We start from the raw sequence: 6,554 nt of genomic DNA on the forward strand, positions 1-6,554 counted from the left end.
TCTAATGTTAAGTATGACTCTTATGTTCTTTGTTACTTCTTTGTTATCTATATGTTGCTTAAATCTAGTTGGAGACACATCACAATAATAAAGAGAACCCAACTTTGAATTTTGTATGAGGCCAATACACTCTAACTCCTAACATTTGTTCCAGAACATAAAAAGTTGAACAAATGATGTTCATGCACACACATGTGGTCTTGTTTGTACATTGGCTTTTATACTTGATGAGATTGGTCTTGTTGCACAAGGCTACCTATGGACATCATAACACTATTGGTAACATCGTGCGCATGTTAGACATGACATGTGATGCTATTGGCCACAACATCAATGGCCTATGCAACCATGTGGGGAAAATGGAATTATGCACCACCTCTCTTCAATCCTTGTCTCTTCCTTTGTGTCAACCACATTAGTATTGTTTAATCATGTTTCCGCATATTCATAATATATACATGCATATACTTATATATCTACCTAATTTGAGAGACAAATATTGTTCATTATCATTTAAAAATGCTTTTGCAGTATCTTTCCCCCACAACATACGATACAAAATGGTGATTCAACATAGTTGCACAATTAAGCTCTAAGGTAATACCACTTATGAGGGGTACCTAGTGCAAACTATCAAAGCAACTCAATGTGAGAACGAAGGTGGTGTGTTCAAGCCTAGCAATTGCTCATCAAGGCTACTCTATGTGTGAGCAAAGGGACTATGTTCAAGCCTATAGGGGTAGTACTTATATTAGCCCTACTTGTATGGTGTAGGATCCCTCATTATAGTCATTGGCATGTATCTTAGCCCTACCTATATGGAGCAAGACCCAATAGTTCCTTCAATAAGAAGCATACACTTTTGTAGTTAAATCACATAGGAGCATCACTCGATGAACTTTCTTTAGTCCAAGACTCTTGCGAATGTAGAAAAATAAATATAATGAAAAAATGAATAAGATTGGTTATCTTCTATTGGTTCTTTTTTTTAAATAATTTCTTATAAAATTGCATGAGTTATTTACTCATACATACAACAAGGCAAATGGATCTACCACAACAAAATGAATCATAATAAACTATTAAATTTATCAAAATTTGTGGATTGAATGGAATGCTCTTAGATATGATGTGTATTTACTTTATAGTTTGTTGCTCATTTGATAAGTTTATAAAAAAGTTATAGTTGTCCTAACCATGTGGCAACCTACAAAGTGCATTGACTTACATATGGAAATACAAGGTGTGGGTACCTCCAATCAATTGACATATGTTATGTATGGTGGAGAGATGGCATGATTTGGGGATGTATATTGCCCCCTTGCCAAGATGGATGATACCTTTCTATCTAATGTGTTGATGTAAGACTTGTCTCTTTGTTAGCATTGTTGGATCATCGGAACCCAAGTTGATAATCATAACTTATCTCTTCAACATTTTGAACACCAATCTTGTTGGAGGCCTAAGGTCAACCATCAAGGTTCCCCATCATGTTGTCTAACTTTTCCAGCAAGATTAAGGGATTGATCAAGGATTGAGTGCAACTATTGGTAGGCTGATCTGTTGTTCTTATGACAAGTTCACCACTACTAGATTGGTTGCATACTTGCTTTTCAGAGTGGACTTTAAAGCAACTGTAATTCTATGTGTGAGTGTGTACATATTCAATTGGCCGTCAGATCAGGCTTACAAGAGCATCTGGATGAACTAGCTAACTAAGGATCAACAACTCAAAGTGGTGTAAGTGCTCGTACTTACTATGATAATCTTACAAGGCAATTGATTAAGGGAGTGATATCAAACAAGCATACTCAAACAATAAGCGAGAAGAGGGAACAAAGTATATGCAACAATAATCATTATAGGAAACCAAAAAGATGTTTTTGGCACAAATATAACTCCTATCCATAATCATAACCTTAAAATTGTCACCACTACTTTGTTTTTTAAGTATCAAATTTGATTATACAACATTGCATGACTACATGGCATGACATCAACAATGAGGAATATCAATAATCATTCTTATATCTTGGTTGCCCCCAATCGATGATGTCTACCCAAGAAATCTCTACTCTTCAACCCAAACCTACAAGGATGCTTACAATTTTTGGCCAACTCTTTGTATAAAGCAAAGTTTGAAAATGGTTCAAGAATAAGAACTCCTCTTGTAGTTTAAGAACGAGAGTCTAACTCCTCCTATCTCTTAGTTAATAAGGGCGAATTCACATTAGTCTAGACAAGGATGACATACAAGGACATATGGCCTACATGGCATGTGCTTGTGCATTGAAAAAGTGTCAATGTAAGCAAAATTTTGGCCGACTCTACCCCTCACCCAAAGAGTGGACAAGTTCAAAAGATATAGTTTGGGTGTTTGAACCAATGAGCTCATTTGAGCAAGTAGTGTACTTTGTGACCTGCCAACCTAAACACGACATATGTAAAGCCAATGCTATATGATAATAACATTTACAAAACATGGGTGTAAGCAAGATGCCCACTTCCTTTTAGGGAGAGGTAGTCTATCCAGATTATTGTGTGAATCCACCCTAACATCTTTGTAGGCTTTTCTCACATGCCGTTCAAAGAGGTGGGCATTGTCCAAAGGTTTGTGTTTAAAGAGATTGTGTCATGTCCATGCTACCACTCACGAGAGGTAGACAATTAGGTAATAGAAGTATAAACAATTATCTCAAAGCTTTCTCAAGAGTGGCTTGTAGCAACTATTGTGGCTATGAGCTATCAATAGTTGATATTATTGTAGCTACATGCTACTAATAGACATAGCATTATCACAATTGGAGCTAAAGTGTTGTGTTGGAGCAATTGGCCTAGGCGGTGTAAACATTGCATTAATAAGCATGTGCCTTTACAAACCATGCCAACATGTTAAAAGCTCTAACATGTTAGAAGGTGGGGGAACTCAAGAGAAGGGGTTTGAGGATAGAAGGGCATTGAGGTAGAAGATAGGTGGCTATCTAGAGTGCAAGTAGATCACGAGGACAAGTTCTTAGTACATGGCACAAATAGCAATGGCAATAAGAAATATGGCATGTATTTATGTGATATGTAAGATACCTATTGGATTGATTGTTGTTACACTTCTTCTTCTCCTTTTTCTAAGAATTCTTCCGAATGAGCTATGCATGGATGGGTATTGAGTAGTAGCTCCTCTCTCTCTCTCTCTCTCTCTCTCTCTCTCTCTCTCTCTCTCTCTCTCTCTCTCTCTCTCTCTCTCTCTCTCTCTCTCTCTCTCTCAGGAGCAATCACAAGTATTGGCTAGCAATGACCATGGGAAGGACGGATAGCAGCATGCATAGATTGAACAAACAATAGCGCACATATAGGCAACATGTCCATTAGCAAATTGAGTGAGGGAGAGGGGGACGATTAGCAATGGGTCGGGATGGAGCAATAACCACTAAGCACACAACAACCAAGCATGAGGGAGCGGAGCGCAATGGCCAATAACAAGTGAGGATGAAGCACAGTGAGAGGAGCAAGTGCAAAGAGGAAAGTCGTGCATTGCATTTGGATAGATGTGCCAACAGAGATACCAATATATATTATATCATTAAATCAAGAATATGAGAGAGAGAGAGAGAGAGAGAGAGAGAGAGAGAGAGAGAGAGAGTGTGTGTGTGTGTGTGTGTGTGAGGTGCCTCCTCCATCAAGTTAGGAGGAGTCCTCTAGTAGTTGATCAAAGTTTGTGTCCATGCAAATGCTACCTAATCTCCTTGTAGGAAATGTCAAGCTTAGTTGAATATGGAAATCCTGATTCTACTTCATAAGGGAAGCATGGATAGGTCCCCCTAACAATAATGTAGGACCCAACTAAGAAATATCACTTTTTTATCAATCAAACGCGAGGGTAGGGTTTGTTAACTCAATATTTAGTGCATGACAAACAATTTAAAATTAATATTTTATTTTCTAATAATATGATCAAAATCATCACACTGCAAAGTGGTACAAAAACCATCTATTTGTAGAGAAGACACTATCTAGCCTAGGATAGGACCTTCCAATCCCATAGGATTAGGCTATATGTGAGCCCACTCCTTCTATAGACAATAAAAGTGCTACTAGCTCAGAGACTGCCCAAGCTTCCTTGAGCCTCTAGAGCCATCCTACATAACAAGGGCACTTATCACATAGCCCTTTCCCATGTACGGTGCTTGAGCGATCAAAAAAATCAAAAACATCTACCTCCCTCAAGGGCATAGGACCCCCACCCCTACAAATGAGTTTTCCAACATTCTGCAAATGCTAAGGAGAATCGGACTATAAATCCCAATGTCTTGAACCACCACAATCCTCAATATGTATGGCTATTATAAGCATTGAACCACAATAATACATTCTCAATACTTCTCAAAAACAAAAGTAGCCATAGCTATAAAACGTTGTTTTTAGAGCACTTTTAAAATATGTGATTTATAGAAACTACCCTTTTCAATCCCATGTTCTTTTTCTAAGAATCAAATAAGAAATTCTAAGGTGTTTTAATATCTCCTAACTATATTTTCAAGTAAAGTACAATCGTATTCAATTTTAAGAAGAAAAAAAACTCATCCTAGATCCTTTTTCTATCACTTGTGCTTTATTTTTTTGGTTATCATAGAATTAGGTGTGAACGACCACAAAATAATCGTGAAAATTATGAAAATTTGAGAAAATTTATTGGAATTAAAAAATAACCTATAATTAGTACACCAAACCTGATTATCATAACTTGACCATCCATCATTATTGCAGAGTATGATTGAAACCTTGATGGGAGCACATATAACCTCTTGATGGTGCTTCAAGGTCATAAAAATAGTCTTTTGGGCACAATTTTCATGAGCACATGTGAATAGACCTTAAAATCCAAGTCTACTATTACCCATGGATAAAGCAAGGCTACAACAAGCTTCATAATTTTTATTGGATTGATTTGATGTTGTTTGGTCAACCTTCTGGGACCTTTTGGGGCTTCTCTATATAGAAACTTGGCTTATAGTATTTACATTTTCTATGAAAGGAACAATCAATGAACCCGTCGTTACGAATGCCATTAAGAGGACCCCCCAAGATAGAAAAAAGTACCATTCGAGGATTTGCTAGTTCACCAATCATTGATGGTTTCGAAACTGCAAGACCCACAATACATGCAAACATTTCAAAAATGACTACTGGAAAAATATATAATGTGTCATTAGGCCAAGTGGCTCCTCCAGAATTAATTGTGTCCCATTCCCTTAGCTAAATTTTCTCTCAAAACAAAATCATTACGGTAAAGTTCTTAGCTATTTCTATTTGTTAGATTTTCCCTCTTTTGGCATTTGGTGCAAATCAAGTTGTATGTCCTACTAGCAACCTGCACTTGCATCATTGGATACCTCTTTCCTTCTATCTTTATTTGATTGCAAATCAATGAACCTCCTTGAATAGGATTTAAATCTATGACCAATTGGTTAATAGCCAACCACTCTATTGCTGTGAATTTGAGTGTAAGATAGTGTAAATAAACTTTAAATAATGTAACACTTAACGTTAGAGAGAGAGAGAGAGAGAGAGAGAGAGAGAGAGATGAAAGTGCCATCATCCTGGAATGCTTAGGAGTTCGTGATTATAGCATAGTGCACGATTCTTTAAACAACTAGTGGATTTGGAATCATTGCATCGAGAAGATCAAGATGCTCCAAAGGTTCCATGTGATTTGAAGGGAAGAGAATCAATGGTTTTTTGCTTAAAGGGGAAGGTCTATATAGAAAAGGGAAGAGGAGGAGCCTAGCATGCTTTTAGCTTTCCTTGCTTTTTTGGAAACTTATTTTTTTGAATGTACATAGTTAAGTGTGTCCTCCTGAAACTACACCTCTTCTTTTGGCTTGTTTTTAGCCTTCTTTATTTTTGTAGAATTTCCCTTCTCTGAAATTTTTTGTTTGAAGAATGCCTTTACATTGTATATTGTGGGTAATGTGATTTGAAGGGAAGAGAATCAATGGGAAGGTCTATATAGAAGAGGGAAGAGGAGGAGCCTAGAATGCTTTTAGCTTTCCTTGCTTTTTTGGAAACTTATTTTTTTGAATGTACATAGTTAAATGTGTCCTCCTAAAACTATGCCTCTTCTTTTGGCTTGTTTTTAGCCTTCTTTATTTTTGTAGAATTTCCCTTCTCTGATATTTTTTGTTCGAAGAATATGCCTTCACATTGTATATTGTGCGTAACCCCTATTATGCACCCAATGTTAGATTTAAGTGCTGTAAAATTGTAGAGTGACTAATTTCTCGAGATGAACGCATCTATACTAATATTTTTTATCATCTTTAATATTTAATGAGCCAATTTTAAATGTGCAATTTTTTATCATATTTGATCATTATGGGTTAAATATTTCTAAGTACCCCTATGCTTTTTAATGTGAAAATATGAGAATGTGTCGAGCATTTACATTTCATCAATGAAGTCACTTTTCCAACCATTTTTACACATAAATTAATTTGTTTCAAAAAATGTACATTGTTTTATTTAAGTGGAAGATAAATGGACATAATATACTAAGTAAT

This window comes from Lygodium microphyllum, chromosome 21 (assembly GCF_053477565.2).
Source record: "Lygodium microphyllum isolate KBCC chromosome 21, Lygodium_microphyllum_v1.1.10, whole genome shotgun sequence".
NCBI classification, from domain to species: Eukaryota; Viridiplantae; Streptophyta; class Polypodiopsida; order Schizaeales; family Lygodiaceae; genus Lygodium; species Lygodium microphyllum.